At 43.7% G+C, this 15,976-nt stretch overlaps 1 protein-coding gene and 1 pseudogene across 3 annotated transcripts in view; one reads left to right on the top strand and one right to left on the bottom strand.

Moving 5' to 3' along the window:
* Window positions 1-2,276, bottom strand: part of NT5C2 (5'-nucleotidase, cytosolic II) — a 105,750-nt gene extending 103,474 nt beyond the window's left edge. For both annotated transcript variants that reach the window (XM_082408363.1, XM_082408362.1), the window contains exon 1: window positions 2,183-2,276. The gene's annotated coding sequence lies outside the window, so the exon portion shown is untranslated. The remainder of the gene's footprint in view (window positions 1-2,182) is intronic.
* A 7,191-nt stretch (window positions 2,277-9,467) lies between these two features.
* LOC309635430 (small integral membrane protein 30 pseudogene) overlaps window positions 9,468-15,976 on the top strand; it is a 29,235-nt pseudogene continuing 22,726 nt past the window's right edge. The window contains exon 1 of the transcript XR_014249620.1: window positions 9,468-9,562. The product of XR_014249620.1 is annotated as a small integral membrane protein 30 pseudogene (transcript). The remainder of the gene's footprint in view (window positions 9,563-15,976) is intronic.

Below are 15,976 nucleotides of genomic sequence, written 5' to 3' on the forward strand. Positions count from 1 at the left end.
CATAAGAACTGGAAAAGATATGATATTTATTTATCATAAATAACATGATAAAGTTGGTTGTTTTTTTTTTAACTATTGAATTTAAGCTTTTTGGTAAGAGAGGTAAGCAATAAAAAGATGTACTTTTTTAAAAAAAACATGTTTTGTGTGCTTTCTTTCCCCCATTAAACAGTAGAAATAGCCTAAAGACAGATGAATGAACATTCCTCCTAACATTCTACTGTAATTTGGCTTTCTTTAGGAAGATACACCTGGTATCACTAGTAAGGTTTGCAGATACCCTATGTAAATATCTATATAAATCTTCCTACAATTATAAACTTTTGGAAACTTGAGGCTGATTGTAAATTTGCAAACAATGGAATCAAATCTTAGAACGGAATGAACCCTTGCAAACAACTCCTTTGGCCCTCTCATTTTACAGATTAGCTAATCACTGAATTCTAAATATCTAAAATCTGGGGACTTCTCTGGTGGCGCAGTGGTTAAGAATCCGCCTGCCAATGTAGGGGACACGGGTTCGATCCCTGGTCCAGGAAGATCCCACATTCCTTGGAGCAACTAGGCCCACGTGCCACAACTACTGAGCCCCCATGCTGCAACTACTGAAGCCCGCGTGCCTAGAGCCCGTCCTCTGCAACAAGAGAAGCCACCGTAAGGAGAAGCCCGCGCACCGCAACGAAGACCCAACGCCGCCAAACATAAATAAATAAAATAAATAAATTTATTTAAAAATTAATTAATTAAATAAAATCTAAAGTCTGGGTTGATGAGAGTAATGCAGCACCTATACTGAAATGTAGTGGCTTACACTGCAATAGAAATGCATTTCAAAAATAAAGTCTGTGTGCGCTAGCATCAGCCCAGCATGTAAAGTTCTGCTTTTAATTACAAGCTGTGTCTTCTTGAACTTAACCTCTTCAGGCCTGGATGTCTTCATCTGGATAAATTCTAACCAGTGCTGAAAAGTGTCGAGGTAAATATCTAAAAAGACCTCAATAACATTAAGTTTCCACGGTAAATAGCACTGTTTCACATTAGTTACCAGAGTCTGCATCCGCTGCCTTAAGAGGCAAAATGAACAGTATATACGCATTATGAAACAAGTTCAATCAAGAAGAACCTGTCCGCACCCGAACACGCACACGCGCGCACACACACAACCCTATAATGGTGACTAGTCATTGCAGAGCACTGCACTTAACAATGCATCCTCAAAATAACGGCCCAAAGCCGGGAAAACAGTCTGACCTCCAACTCTACCTATTGCCTTTATTTTTATTTTTTTATTTTTTCCTACTGCCTTTAAAAGCTAAGGCCTACCGAAGTAAAAGCCCCCAAACGTCATGCTTACAACTAATGGTTTAGGCCTCAGATTTGCATCTCACTCTCGGCTCTCGAGGCCTTCAGGGTACCCCAGGAAAAGGAAAGGAATAGACTGCCACCGGACAGTTGGCCCCTGACTTGGGAGCCATTGGGAAACAACTAGCACTTTTTTTTGCGGCGGCCTGCAATTCGGTGTGAGCTTTCCAGGAAGTGCTGCAAACGACGAAACTGGCATGTGGGCTTTCAGTTGGCAATTTCTGGTGGTTCTTGCTACAACGCTGTCAACCTTGCATCCTAACACAGCGGCTGGCTAGTTCCTCGGGGTTGACCGGGAACGCGCAAGGGGTGGGGAGGTCCATTAACAGGGCGGAAAGGCAGGCTTCGGGTGCGGACGGGAGGAGGCCAGGCGTCGGCCGTAAAATATACGCAGAACTGAGTAAAGAGGTGTCCGTCCGAGGCGGGATGGGGGCTGCCACCAGCGTGAGGGAAAAGCGGGGCACCGGGCCGGAAAGCAGCGAGGCGAAGGGCCGCGCTCCGAGGGTAAGGCGGCTCCCAGCGAGCCCAAGGCCAGGAAACAATGGCGCAAGCGTGACGTGGGGCCGGGGGCGTCGCCGCGGCGCGGAGCAAGGGGCTGCTCCGAGGCCGGGGCGACCTGGGGCTGGAGACGTGCGGGGTCCGCTGGCTCTCAGGCGGGCGCCCGGACGAGCGGGGCCTGAGGGGCGTAGCGGCCGGGTAGGGTCGAGGCGGGGGCAGGCGGGGGGCCCTGGCCCAGGTCGCGCGCTCTGCCGCGCACTCTCCCTCGCTCCCTTGCCCGCCCGCTCCTTCCCCTCCCGCCCGCGGGTCCCGCCGCACTCACCGGCCCCACCGCAAGGCAGCAAACCCAGAGCGCAACTGCCGCAGCCGCCCGGGCGCGCGCCCTCCCAGCTCCCGCCGCCCCGGCACCGCCCCCGGCTCGCGCCCGGCCAGGGACCAGCGCGCTGTTCCGTCCCCCAGCTCCGCCGCAGAACCCGGCCTCCGCGACGCTCCCTGGCCGCGCTGCGGGAGTGGAACCGCGAGGCGGGCCTGCGTCCTGGTCCCTTGCCTGGGTCTGGGGATCTTCAAACAACAGGACATTGCCCGCTGCTGAGCTGTGGGGTGACGCACGTTGACAACCCTTCCATGTCCTTTAGGTCTCCATCCCTGGGCCTTCTGCAGGGCCCTGGACTACCTCACTTATACTCCGACGCTTTCTCTTAGGGGGGTGGGGGCATCCGTTTTCCCAGCCACAGAATCTTCCAGTCGAATCGGACCTCAAAAACCCTCTGGTCCAGACTCCCATACCACGCCTGAATCCCAATGATGACTGAAAGTACCGGCTTTGGAGTTTGTCAGAAAGGGTTGGAACCCCAGTTCCACAACTTGCCAACTGTGTCACTTTGGGCGATACATCTAACTTCATCATACCTAGTTCCCTCATCTTCAATATAGGGGTGGATAACAACAGTACCTACCTCATGGGGTGGTGACAGGATGAAATAAGATAACAGAGGTAAGATCCTCGGCACAGTCCTGGCACATGGCACTCAAGAAATGTTCATTATTATATCAACTCCCACCCACCCACCACCAACTCGCATCTGAAAGAAGACTCCTCAGTGACAGAAGGCCACTATTTCCAGAGCAATGCATTCCTTAGTCTCGGCAGTTCTGACCAGCCAGAAGGTGTTTCTTAAGCGTCCACTCTCTGGCCCAAGTCCTATCCTTTGGAGCCTCAGAGAACAAACAGGTCTAATCTCTCTCCCACCTTCCACTTTTCAGATACTTGAAGACTTCTGCCCAAGGTCTTCTCTCTTCCAGACCAGTATCTCCCATTCCTTCCATTGTTTCTCCTTTGTCCTCGTTTTGAGGGTCTTTGTCCTCATTCTTCTCACGCACCTACTCAGTTTGATTGTGGCTACTCTAGAGTATGTTGCCCAAGACTGAACCAAATGTTTGTGGTACCATCAGAGCAGAGCAGGACTGTAGCTTCCTCCTTATACTGCCTTGCATTCAAGCAATAAAGTTCTTGGTGCCTGCACTACTGACTCATTGAACTTATAGTCAGCTAAAACCTCCAAGACTTTTTAATAAGTGTTCTGCTGGAGCATTTCTACCCTCTCGTGTTTTTGAGCCAACTTCAGGTCGGCTGAGGACAGGGCTTGGGGCTCTAACCTACTAGATTTTTCAGGATATGTGGGGAGAAGAAATAGGAGTTGGAAGGTAGTCTGACACTACCTTTAAACCAAGGGCACATGGAAAAAGGCCAGAGTTTGTGTCTAAAGACCATGGCACTAAGCAAATAGAAAAAATATATATATGCAATGTGATCTCATCTGAGCAAAAAATGTGCATGCACACACACACACAAGAGTAGAAAGAAATATGTAAGTATGTTCATAGTGGTTTTCTTTCAGTGATAAGACTTGGGGTGGTTTCTTTTATTCTTTATACTTTTTCATAAATTTCCCAGATTTTCTACATTGTTTATATTACTTTTATAATCAAGAAATTTGTTTCCAAAAGGAAAAAACCAGAAAAAAAATTTTTTAAATCAGAGAGATGAAATAACTTGAAAAAAATGGGAAACAAAGTTAAGAGATAACAGGCTAGGAGAAAACATTTGTAATATATAAAACAAAGGATATGTATGTGGAACATATAAAGGACTCAACAAATCAATAGAGAAAAAATTCACTAGAAAAATGGGCAAATGTAAATAGGCAGTTCACAGAAAAAAAAATATAAATTGCCAATAAGAATACAAAAAGATGCCCAACCTCAGTAGTAACCAGGGAAATGGAAATTAAAACAGAAATTGGCAACAATTTTTAAGCTTCATGATATCAAAAGAATGTAAATTGTCACAGCCATTTAAAGGGCAATTGGACAACATCTATTAAATCTGCGTCTCAGCAATGCCACTTCTAGTTATCTACCATAACTCCATGTTATGGAGGTATGTACAAGGATAATTACTATGATACTGCTAATAAAGAAAATTAGGAATCAGCCATAATGCCCAGCAATAGGGGAATGGCTAAATAAAATGTAGAGTACTCATATAATGGAATTCTGTAGAGAATTTTAAATAAATGACCTTGATCTATATTTGTTAGTATAGATCTATCTCAAAAGCATATTGTTGAATGAAAACAGCAAATTGCAGCATGAGATTGATTGACTGATTTGATATTTTTTAAAAACTCTCCCCAAAATGCATAACTTTAGTTTAATCATGAAAAATCATCAGACAAGCCCAAATTGAGGGATATTCTACAAAATACCTGACCTGGACTCTTCAAAAGTGTTAAGGTCATGAAAGCCAAGAAAAGACTGAGTATTATTACAGATTGAAGGAGACTAAGGAGACAAGACAACTAAACACAATGTGGGATCCCGGATTGGATCTTGGAAAAGAAAAGGAACATTAGTGGGAAAACTGGTGAAGTTCTAATAAAGTCTATAGTTTAGTTAATAGTATTGTTCCAATGTTAACTTCTTCGTTTTGATGACTGGAGTTATGTAAGCTGGTAGCACTAGGACAGGCTGAGTGAAAGGTACACTGAAACTTTCTGTACTATCTTTGTAACTCTTCTGTAAATCTTAAATTATTTCAAAATAAAAAGTTAATATAAAACACAGAAATACCATTATTTCTTATCCTCCCTGCTATAGACAATATTTGTGTCCCCTCTAATTTCATATGCTGAAACCTCATCCCCAGTGTGATGGTATCTGAAGGTGGGCCTTTGGGAGGTAATTAGGTCGTGAGGGCAGGGCTCTCATAAACGGAATTAGTGTCCTTATAAAAGAGATCCCAGAGAGCTGCCCACTCCCTTCTGCCCTGTGAGGACACAGCAAGAAGACAGCTGTCTCTGAACCAGGAAGTGGGCTTTCACCAAACACCGAATCTGCTAATACCTTGCTTTTGGGCTTCCCAGACTCTAGAACTGTGAGAAATAAATTTCTATTATTTATAGACCACCCAGTCTCTGGTATCCTGTTATAGCAGCCTGAACTAAGACAATTACATATTAAGTTTGTAAAAGATTTTCAAAACAGATTGTAAGGCTACCTGCCAAACTCTTTTATCAGAGGTTACCTTTAAGACAAGGATAAAGGACCAAGATTGTGGATAATGTTCAAAGGGGGTATTAGCTTTAGTTTTAATGTTTTAGAAGATAAATGTACTCATGCATTCCATTTTTTTAAAAAAATAAATTTATTTATTTATTTTGGTGGCATTGGGTCTTTGTTGCTGCACGCGGGCTTTCTCTAGTTGCGGCGGGCAGGGGCTACTCTTCGTTGAGGTACGCGGGCTTCTCATTGCGGTGGCTTCTCTTGTTGCGAAGCACGGGCTCTAGGCGCACGGGCTTCAGTAGTTGTGGCGTGCGGGCTCAGTGGTTGTAGCGCACAGGCTTAGTTGCTCCGCGGCATGTGGGATCTTCCCGGACCAGGGCTCAAACCCGTGTACCCTGCACTGGCAGGCAGATTCTTAACCACTGCACCACCAGGGAAGTCCCATGCATTGCTTTTTTAATCAAAAATTAATTTTACAAAGGCAAAAGGACAAGATACCTGGTCTCATGACTTTCAGGAGTAAGACAAGCCATGCCAACTACGAAACAACCTTCTAACAGAGGGTTGGGGAGCCTGAGGAAGCAATGAAGAGCCTTAAGTGGCTTGCTTGGTGTCTCTGACTTGACATTGGCGGAAGGGCCCAGGCAGTACTTGGCAAGAAAGGCCATCCCACTGTGGCCTTGGATGGCTTCTCACCAAACTCCCTGCCCAAGCACCCACATGGCTACCCTACCCCTCTGATTAACACAATTTCCCCCTAGAATACCATAAACTCTGAGTCACCCAGAATGTGAGCTGCGTTTACAGGTCACTCATCAGTTTTCTGCTTCTTGGCAGAATCCCTCAGAGAAACGCAAGCATTGCTCAATACCCTGGCCTACGGCCTAGAAACAGCCTGCCCCCAGATCTTTCTCCCAGGAAGTATTCAGTCATAGATCTCCAATCAGCCACCTTGGAAGTCTCCTCTCTTTTTCATCCATCTTTCTCTAACAGCACAGGGTCAGCACTTACTGTGATAATGCATTATTCGAGGAGACAATCAGAAAACATTTAGTCCAGCTAGAAACATCTAGTCCAAGTTGAGAGACAGGACATCCATGTAAGACTTAGGAGCACCTACATGTCTTCAAAAATATGCACTAAACTCCTTCCATATGCCTAACACTGATCAATAAAGACATGAGTTTCTGCCCTCATGTAGGTTTCTGACTGCCTGGAAAGATGGGCTTTAAACAAACAAAAAATTATTTTACTACAATTAGTAAGTGCTATGCAGGAAAAGTAAAAGATGCTTTGAGGGAGAACAAAATAGGGGCTCGGCTTTGGGGTAGGGAGAGGGTCAGGAACATCTCAGCTGAGCCCTGAAGGATGAATAGGACTTTTTTAAGTAAAAAAAGTGAGAGAGAGGCTTACTTGGAAGAGTAGAGAATCCCTGAAAAAGGGACCAGTTGGCACAAAGGCCCTGAAGTAGGGATGAGCCTTGTATTATCTGCAGAATGATCAGCAGCCTAGAGGGAAAGGGGGAAAGTGGCAAAAAATGGTCCGTAAGGAGGCAGAACCAGACCTCACAGGGCACTATAGACCATATAAATCATCTGCAGCCTTATCTTAAGTGCAATGGAGAGTACTTGACGGCATAAAGCAGAGGAGTGGCAGAGATCAGGTATGCAGTTCAAATGAATGGAATGTAGTAACCAACCGATCAATTGCCTCATATACTCATGAAAATTAATTCATTTGAATCAAGCAAAGATCTCTGAGGTGCCTGTTGGAAACTTCCACTGGGTGTTTACAACATGAGGGAGATAAGATCTGCAACCTCTATCACAATTGTTCTATTTATCAAACATCTACCAGGTAGTAAATACTGGAAATCTAAATTGATCCCCCGGGACTTCCCTGGTGGCACAGTGGTTAAGAATCCGCCTGCCAATGCAGGGAACACGGGTTCGAGCCCTGGTCCGGGAAGATCCCACATGCCGCAGAGCAAATAAGCCTGTGCGCCACAACTACTGAGCCTGTGCTCTAGAGCCCGTGAGCCACAACTACTGAGCCCATGTGCCACAACTACTGAAGCCCGTGCACCTAGAGCCCGTGCTCTGCAGCAAGAGAAGCCACCGCAATGAGAAGCCTGCGCACTGTAATGAAGAGTAGCCCCCGCTCGCCGCAACTACAGAAAGCCTGCGTGCAGCAACGAAGACCCAACGCAGCCAAAAATAAATAAATAAATTGATTCCCAACCCACACTTTACCCCAGAGTTGCTGAATATCTATTTAGGAAATTAGACACTTAGGTAAAAGATGAAGGCAGGTCGTTATAAGCCCCATGCCAGATCAGTGGTCCCGAAAAACTTCAGAGTTTCAGGATAGATGGATTCCTGAGGAGACAGAAGAGTCAGAATCGAATACACAGAGATACTACTTCATACCTACATTAAGGAAAAAAAAAAAGGAGGTAAGTGTTGGCAAGGATGTAGAGAAACTGGAACCCTCCTGCACTGCTGGTAGGAAAGCAAAATGGTGCAGCCTCTGTGGTGGTTCCTCAAAAAGCTAAACATAGAATTACCATATGACCCAGCAATTCTACTTCTGGGTATATTCCCCAAAGAACTGAAAACAGGGATTCAAATGGACATTCATATGCCAATGTTCACAGTAGCATCATTCATAGTAGCCAAAAGGTGGAATCAACCCAAATGGCCATCAACACATGAATGGATAAACAAAGTATGGTACATCCATACAATGGACTATTACTCAGCCATACAAATAAATGAAGTTCTGGTACTGCTACAACATGGATAAACCTTGAAAACATTATGCCAAGTGAAATAAGCCAGACACAGAAGGACAAATATTATATGATACTAGTTTTGTGAAGTATCTAAAATAGGCAAACTCATAGAGACAGAAAGTAGATTAGAGGTTACCAGAGACTGGGGCAGTGGGGAGGAATGGGAAGTTATTGCTTAATGGGTCCAGAATTTCTGTTTGTGATGATGAAAAAAGTGTTGAAACAGGCAGTGGTGATGGTTGCACAACACTGTGAATGTACTCATGCCACTAAGTTGTACACTTAAAAATGGCTAAAATGGCAAATTTTGTGTTATATATATTCTACCACAGTAAAAAAAATTCAAGGGAGGGTGGGCTGGAAGTCTGGGGTTAGCAGATGCAAACAATTACATATAGAATGGATAAACAACAAGGTCCTACTATATAGCACAGGGAACTATATTCAATATCCTAAGATAAACCATAATGGAAAAGAAAAAAAATAAGTGTTCATTACACAGATACAAATTTTTTTTAAATAAAATGGAAAAAAATTCAAAAACACTTAAAAAAAAGAAATCAAATACATAAATAGGACCATTTCCTCCATGTTCACTGAGCTCCTTCCAAATTGCCACTTTTCAGTTGCTGGTCCCCACGTCCCTCCATAAAAGCTCTTTTTACGTTTTGAACTCTATTCATCCTTTCGGCCTTAGCTCAAAAGTAACTCAGAGAGGGCTTCCCAATCTCCCTACCCCAGTATTCTTTCATGTTGCCCGTACCTTCCCTTCCCTTCCCTTCCCATCCCACAATTGCAATTAAATAAATATTTGTGTGATTATGTCTTTAATATCTGCCCTTTTCATTAGGCTGTAAGCTCCAGAGGAGCAGAGACAGTCTTGTCCACTGTGTCTGTCTCATCCCGTGAGAGAGGATACAGCACCTAGCCCAGGGTTTGGCACATTGGGGATTCCATCCATATATATTTTTACATAAATTAATTAATAACTAAATGAATGTGTGGTAGGATTGTGAGTGGATTTTATTTTAATGCCTTTTACAATGCTTTGAGTTTGATTAAATTATTTTAAAACCAAAAAAAAGCACATCAGGGCTTATATCCCTGCATTCTACCTTGTGAAGTCGTCAGCAGTCTCTTGGAGCAGGAACCTGAGTGAGACCACAGTACAATTTGTTTCCAGGTAGATCTGCTACAACACCAACCATTCCAATCTTGGTCTCTAAGTGGTAAGTTGTTGGGCTTAACGATGGAACCCCTCTTCACTGTGGGACCAGACCTGCCAGCCCCCTATAGAGCATTTCACGTGTTCAGGTTAAGCAGCATCTATATTAGGACCAAAAAGTAAGGCATACTAATGTCAGAATGAGAAAGAGCGTTCACTCGTCTATTGGGAAAGCCACTTCTTTGATAAGCTTAGGTAAGTTTAGGCTTTATGCCATTACTCAATGAAGGCACTTCCTAACTGAATGTCCCCATCTTAGCACTCTGCATCAACCTCAGTAAACAATATTCTGTGCTAAAAGGAAGCTAGACACATATAATTAATTCTGAGACAAGAAATACAAAAAGAAACTGATTTAATGAATTTGTCTTCTGGATGTGGACACTTGTGGGAACTGAAAGGCGTGATAATACAGGAAGAAGCACACAACTCACAACAGCTTTTATATAAACAAATTTTGTCCCACCGATCATTATTCTCTCAGCCCACAATCTAATCTTCTTTCTTTTTTTTTACGTGTTACATATAAAATGCATAAACCAGAGAGTACAAAGCAAACGAGCAACTGTAGACATTAGGAGATTTTTTGACCATAAGTAACAGAAAACCCAGTTAAAACAGGCTTAAACAATAAGAAAATCCAGAGGTATTGTGGACTCCAGGGTACACGATTCAGTCACTGACATTGCCACAAGGAACAGGTTTCATTTCTCTGTCCTGCAACATTCAGGGTTGCCTTCATCCTAAAACATGTTCCCCTCATTGCTTGTAAGATGGCTACAAGTATCCTTGTTTGTGTCAACAAAAGATTCTAAGTCCTTCCCTTCAACCTCACTGGGATGAATTAGGACACATGCAGACCCCCAGGACCAATACTCATTGCCGAGGAAGGATCATACACTGGTTAATCAGATTTGTCCCTGGGTTTTGGGGATGGAGAGGATATCTGAGCAAAACTGGGATTTTTGACAGGGAGAAGGGGTGGGGAGTGGATGCTAGGTAGGCAGTCAAGAGTGTCCACTACAACTAGCAAATCAGAATTTGCCCACACCTTGAGTTACAAGTATTGCAGTAGTATTAGAGAAATATAAAACACTTTGAATTTCACACATCCACTAATCCACTTGTTCTTAACTCATGTAAGGTATAAGAACACATTCTCATCAGCAACAGTGGCTCATGACAGCAGTGATTCTTAGAAAAATCAGGAAGCCTGTGTGGTGTTCTTTATGTATACGCTATAGTCCCACCTTCCTAGAGGAAGAATGGTATCTCTCCATCATATCAGAGGCTCAGTCCTGCATCTTAGCCATCCTCTCCAGTCCTGGGTTCATATCGAAACCTGCTTGGGTCCCACCCTAGTCCTTCCCAGTGATATTGAACAGCATTTCACCCATTTGGGAAATTTATTTTGGGAGTCCCAAAGTATATTTTGACATGACTAGTTCTGTGAGATGTTACTAGATGTTCCTTGGGGAAAAAAAAAAACTTCCATTCTTGCAGAAATCATGAAAGGACTATTTAAACTCTTAGCACTTGTAAAACTTGGGCATTTGTCATTATCAATTCCTGGGACAGCACATCTACTTTGTCTTTTGAGGACTGGGCCTTCGTAAGCAAGAAAGTGTCTCTGGTTTTCACAGCAAAGAGGTGAGGCCTCATCCAAGGATATACAACAAGGGTTTGTATACGGACTTGTAACAGGGATGCATTATTTTCTTCAATCAGTGGTTCTTAAACTACAATCAAGAATAAGGGCTGGGCTTCCCTGGTGGCACAGTGGTTACGAATTCGCCTGCCAATGCAGGGGACACGGGTTCGAGCCCTGGTCTGGGAAGATCCCACATGCCGTGGAGCAACTAAGCCTGTGCGCCACAACTACTGAGCTTGTGCTCTAGAGCCCATGAGCCACAACTACTGAGACCGTACACCATAACTACTGAGACCACGCACCACATCTACTGAAGCCTGCACACCTAGAGCCCGTGCTCTGCAGCAAGAGAAGCCACCGCAATGAGAAGCCCGTGCACCGCAACGAAGAGTAGCCCCTACTCGACGCAACTAGAGAAAGCCCGTGCACAGCAACAAAGACCCCAACACAGCCAAAAATAAAATAAATAAAAACAAATAAATTGAAAGAAAAAAAAGAATAAGGGTTGCCTTTCAAAAAGGCAGATTCCAGATCTCATCCCAATCTCTGGCTGTGCAGCCTGGGAATTCATATTTAAACTAACTCTCCAGGTAATTCTGATGCAGGTGGTCCATGTGTTCTCTGAAATTGCTGTCTACCTACCACATGCCTGCCTGTGACAGTAATCAATGTTGCCACGGCAGCAGCCAGTCTGAGCCACCTCCTGCTGCCTGCTGCCTGGGCAACAGCTGACTTTCTGGGTCTCTTCCTTCTTTGCTAGTCCAAGGAGCCACTGTGAACAGCAGTTTTTCAATACTGTGGAAACTATTAAATTGACCCAAACAAAGAAACTGACTCATAATTGTATGATCAGGGATTACAAACTATGTCACCTCACCTTCAGAGCACCAGTCTTTTAATCCCCTTTCTTGGCTCCACTTCAGATGTCAGATACTAGCCCTCAATGATTACATTTCATTGGCAGGAAGAGGGTGCAGTCCCTGAGACCCACACAGTTTTCCAAGCCTGCCACAAACTGGGGTCCTCCCTTACCTGGCATCTATAGCACTCTTGTAACAAGTGTCCTATTGGGTTAAAAGTAAATAAATCTCTCATTTGAGTGATGGATAGTTGAGTTCATTACTTTTACTTTCAGCAAACCCAAAACAATTATTTTCAACTAATTTTTTGGTCAGATGCTAACTATCTGAAAGAAAACCCATGGTAATAGAAGAGAGAATAGGTTAAGTACTAGGATCTGTATCTAATCCCTTAGCAGGTGTGGTAAACAGAATAATGGCCTAATCCCCAGAACCTGTGACGGTGTCGCAATTATAGAGCAAAGGAGAATTAAGGTAGCAGATGGAATTAAGTTTGCTAATCAGCTGACCTTAAACAGGGAGTACATGCCGCAGGGCAACTAAGCCCACGCACCACAACTACTGAGCTCGCGGGCCTCAACTAGAAAGCCCATGTGCGGCAAATTACAGAGCCCACATGCCACAAATACAGAGTCCACGCACCCTGGAGCCTGCGTGCCACAACTAGAGAAGAGAAAACCAGTATTCCACAACTAGAGAGAAGCCCACGCACCACAACGAAAGATCCAGCATCCCTCAACAAAGACCCCGCGTGTGCAACTAAGACCCGACGCAGCCAAAAATAAATAAGATAAATAAATAATAAATAAATCTTAAAAAAATAATAAATGTAGAAGAGGGAAGGACAAGAGTCAGCGTCAGTGATGTGATGTGAGAAAGAGTTAGCTGGCCATTGCTAGCTATGAAGACGGAAGCGGACCATGAGCCAAGGAATACCTGCAGCCTCTAAAAGCTGAAGAAGGCAAGGAGACTGATTTTCGCCAAGAGCCTCCAGAAGGAACGTAGGAACATAGCTGGATAAGACCTTGATTTTAATCCGCTGAAACCCGTTTCAGACTTCTGATCTCCAGAATTAAGATAATACTTTTGTGTTGCTTTAAGCCACGAAATTTGTGATAATTAGTTACATCAGCAATAGGAAACTAATACACAGGGAATTGGGAATGAAGACCAGAAACAGATACAGACTAGAGAGTCAAATAAATGTGGGCCTCCTTGCTCAGTGCATACTATAATACCTTTTCTCTAGTGGTGGTCCAGGGGAAACCCTTCATCCTATGAGTTTTCCAGGAGGCCTGCCTTTGAACCAGATAACCTGATTCAGAAAAACTGCAGTATTAAAAAATATATATATATATTTTTTTAATGAGCTAAATTCATGTACATTTCTTTTTGGGTCCCTTCTATGTTGGTATTCTGTTTGCTTTTCCCTTTTTTTCCTGAAGCATAACATAAACATATATATATGCAGAAAAATGCACAAATCATTTTCACGAAGTAAACACACTTATGTAACCACCACCCAAATCAAGATATAAAATATAACCAGAAGCTTCAAAACTCATCTCATGCCCCCTTCCATGCACTATGTCTCCTCCCACCTCATACAGTAGACATGCCTTTGTGTCTGGCTTCTTTCACTTATTAGTATAGTAGTAAGATGCATCCATATGTAGCAATTGTTCATCTATTTTCATTGCTCTATAGTATTGCACTGTGTAAATATAAAACAATTCACCCATTTTTTTTCAATTCATCCATTTTTTTTAAGAGGAAAATTGTGGATTAAAAGTGGTTTCACCCCCTTCCAGACTTCTCAGACTCTTTACCCGCTAATAAGTAACTGTAAATCACAAAGCAAGGATGAAACAACCTGAGTTTCCCAAATGTATTTGACCACGAAACTTTTTTTTTCCTACAAAGCATCTTACAAGACTAATATTTTGTAGGACATACTCCAGGAAACCATGGTCTGGAGCAATGGTTTTTAAACTGTGCTCCTCAAAGCTCTAAGTTCCCAGATAGTGACTCAATACTGCATAAGGGATCAGAGTAAGATCAACTGGATCCCCACTTCTGCTTCAACACACCCTCCACTTGTATCTGCTTTAAGAAGGGATTTCACATAGACGGGGTGTATGTGTGTATGTATTAACTGCCCATGTGTCTATGATTGAAAAAAGCGTTTGGTTGCTTTAAAAAATGTGCTTGAAAACCACATGTCTAAGCTCTAGGGGACCTCTCAGAAGGCCTTTGCACAGACCCAGGTTCCAAGCTACAAGGACTTGCTGACCTTATCCAAAGTTCACTGCTTTCACCGTTGCTTACTTGCCAGGCTCTGTCCAAGAGCCATCTGCCCACTGATTCTCCCAGTGGTGTTGTGAAAGGGCTCAAAAGAGATCACTGACAGCTGCTCAATACAGATCAGGCAGCTTAGTCCACAGGCAGCTTCTGTCTATGGAGTCAGAGGCTGAAAATAGATCATTACATGCCACAAAAGTCTGAAATTGCTTCTAACCAGGCAGCATGGTTTAGGGATTAAGAGCATGGACTCCAGAGCCAAACTCCCTGGCTTTGACTTCTGGCTCTGCTGCTAACTAGCTGTGACCTTGGGCAAGTTTCTCAATGCCCTCACATCTTAGTTTCCTCATCCTTAAAATGGAAGTGAAGATAATAATAGCATGTACCTCAAAGGCTTGATGAGAATGAAATGAGATCACGTCTGTGCAGCAGTTGAGACTGGGCTGGGCATTTAGGAAGCACGACATAAATGTCTGTTAAATAAAACCAAAGTGGTTCTGCGAACTTATAGGTGGCAAAGTCCAACTCCAGGCATTATAGTTATTTTACTGTTCAATTTTTACCACTGCCCTCGAGGTGAGGCTCTCTCTGTGGCCTCCCACGCCCCTGAAGAGTTGAGATCACATGGCCCTCCAAAATGGTGAGTGTTACCAAACTCAGGATTCCTTGGATCAATAACATTTCAAAAGCAATTTTAGGAATTCACATAGGGTGGCTATTTTAACTATGCCATTCAGGACATTAAAATAAACTGCCATCTACCATTACCACTATTTTATGAAAGGCAATTTTAAGACCAAAAAAAGTAGGAAAGACATAATCTCAGAATAAAAGACAGGGCTTTAAATTAAATTGAGCTTAGTTAAAAAAAAAAAAAATCACTACCCTGTTCTGGTTTTTCCATTTCATCTTGAGCCAGTGGCCAAGGGCCAACCCCTGTCTGTGACCCAGCATTTGCATTTGACTAACAGTGCTCTACAGGCCCTTGTGAGTGTCCCTGGACACATGGGCCATTACAACTAAACACCTCCCTGAGTGTCCAAGCCTCAAAGCTAGTACTGAACACCCCAAACTGCAGAACTGAGGGCATTTGCTAATGATCCCATTTAGCACTGCTATGCTCAGAGGCGAGGGATCACAGGGGAATTGGGCAGAGTTATTTCAGTTGTTCGCGGTAGCATTTGATGGGGCCTTTTAGAACCACAGCTCCAACTCCAAGGAGCCAAGAAAGACTGAGCTACCTGGGTGTTTTAGATAAAACCTCAGTCTTTCCACCCGTGTTTTTCATTGCTCTCACACCACTACCGCACTCACAACACTTCTGACACCAGAGGTGTGGGGTTTTCCCCCACGCCAACCAATTCTCTGTGACACAGCAGGGTGTTCTACAATTTAACTCAATCCTGACACCAGCTACTAGAGACAGCGTCAGATCCCACAGGTTAAGGGCTCAGTCCCACGAGACTGCCCCCACCCCCCCCATCCCCACAACCAAGATTCAGATGCCAATCACAAGTAGTAGGCCACCAGGATACCCACATCTTCTGTCTGACTTGGCTACAAATTGGAGGTTCCCATGACGTCTTCCTCCTTGGATTCAATTATTTGCTAGGGTAGCTCACAGAACTCAGAGACACATTTACTTACATTTACCAATTTATTAAAGGATACAGATGAACAGCCAGATGAAGAGATATATAAGGTGAGGTCTGGGAGGGTCC

The sequence above is a fragment of the Balaenoptera borealis genome (genome assembly GCF_965194805.1).
Source record: "Balaenoptera borealis genome assembly, chromosome: 10".
NCBI classification, from domain to species: domain Eukaryota; kingdom Metazoa; phylum Chordata; class Mammalia; order Artiodactyla; family Balaenopteridae; genus Balaenoptera; species Balaenoptera borealis.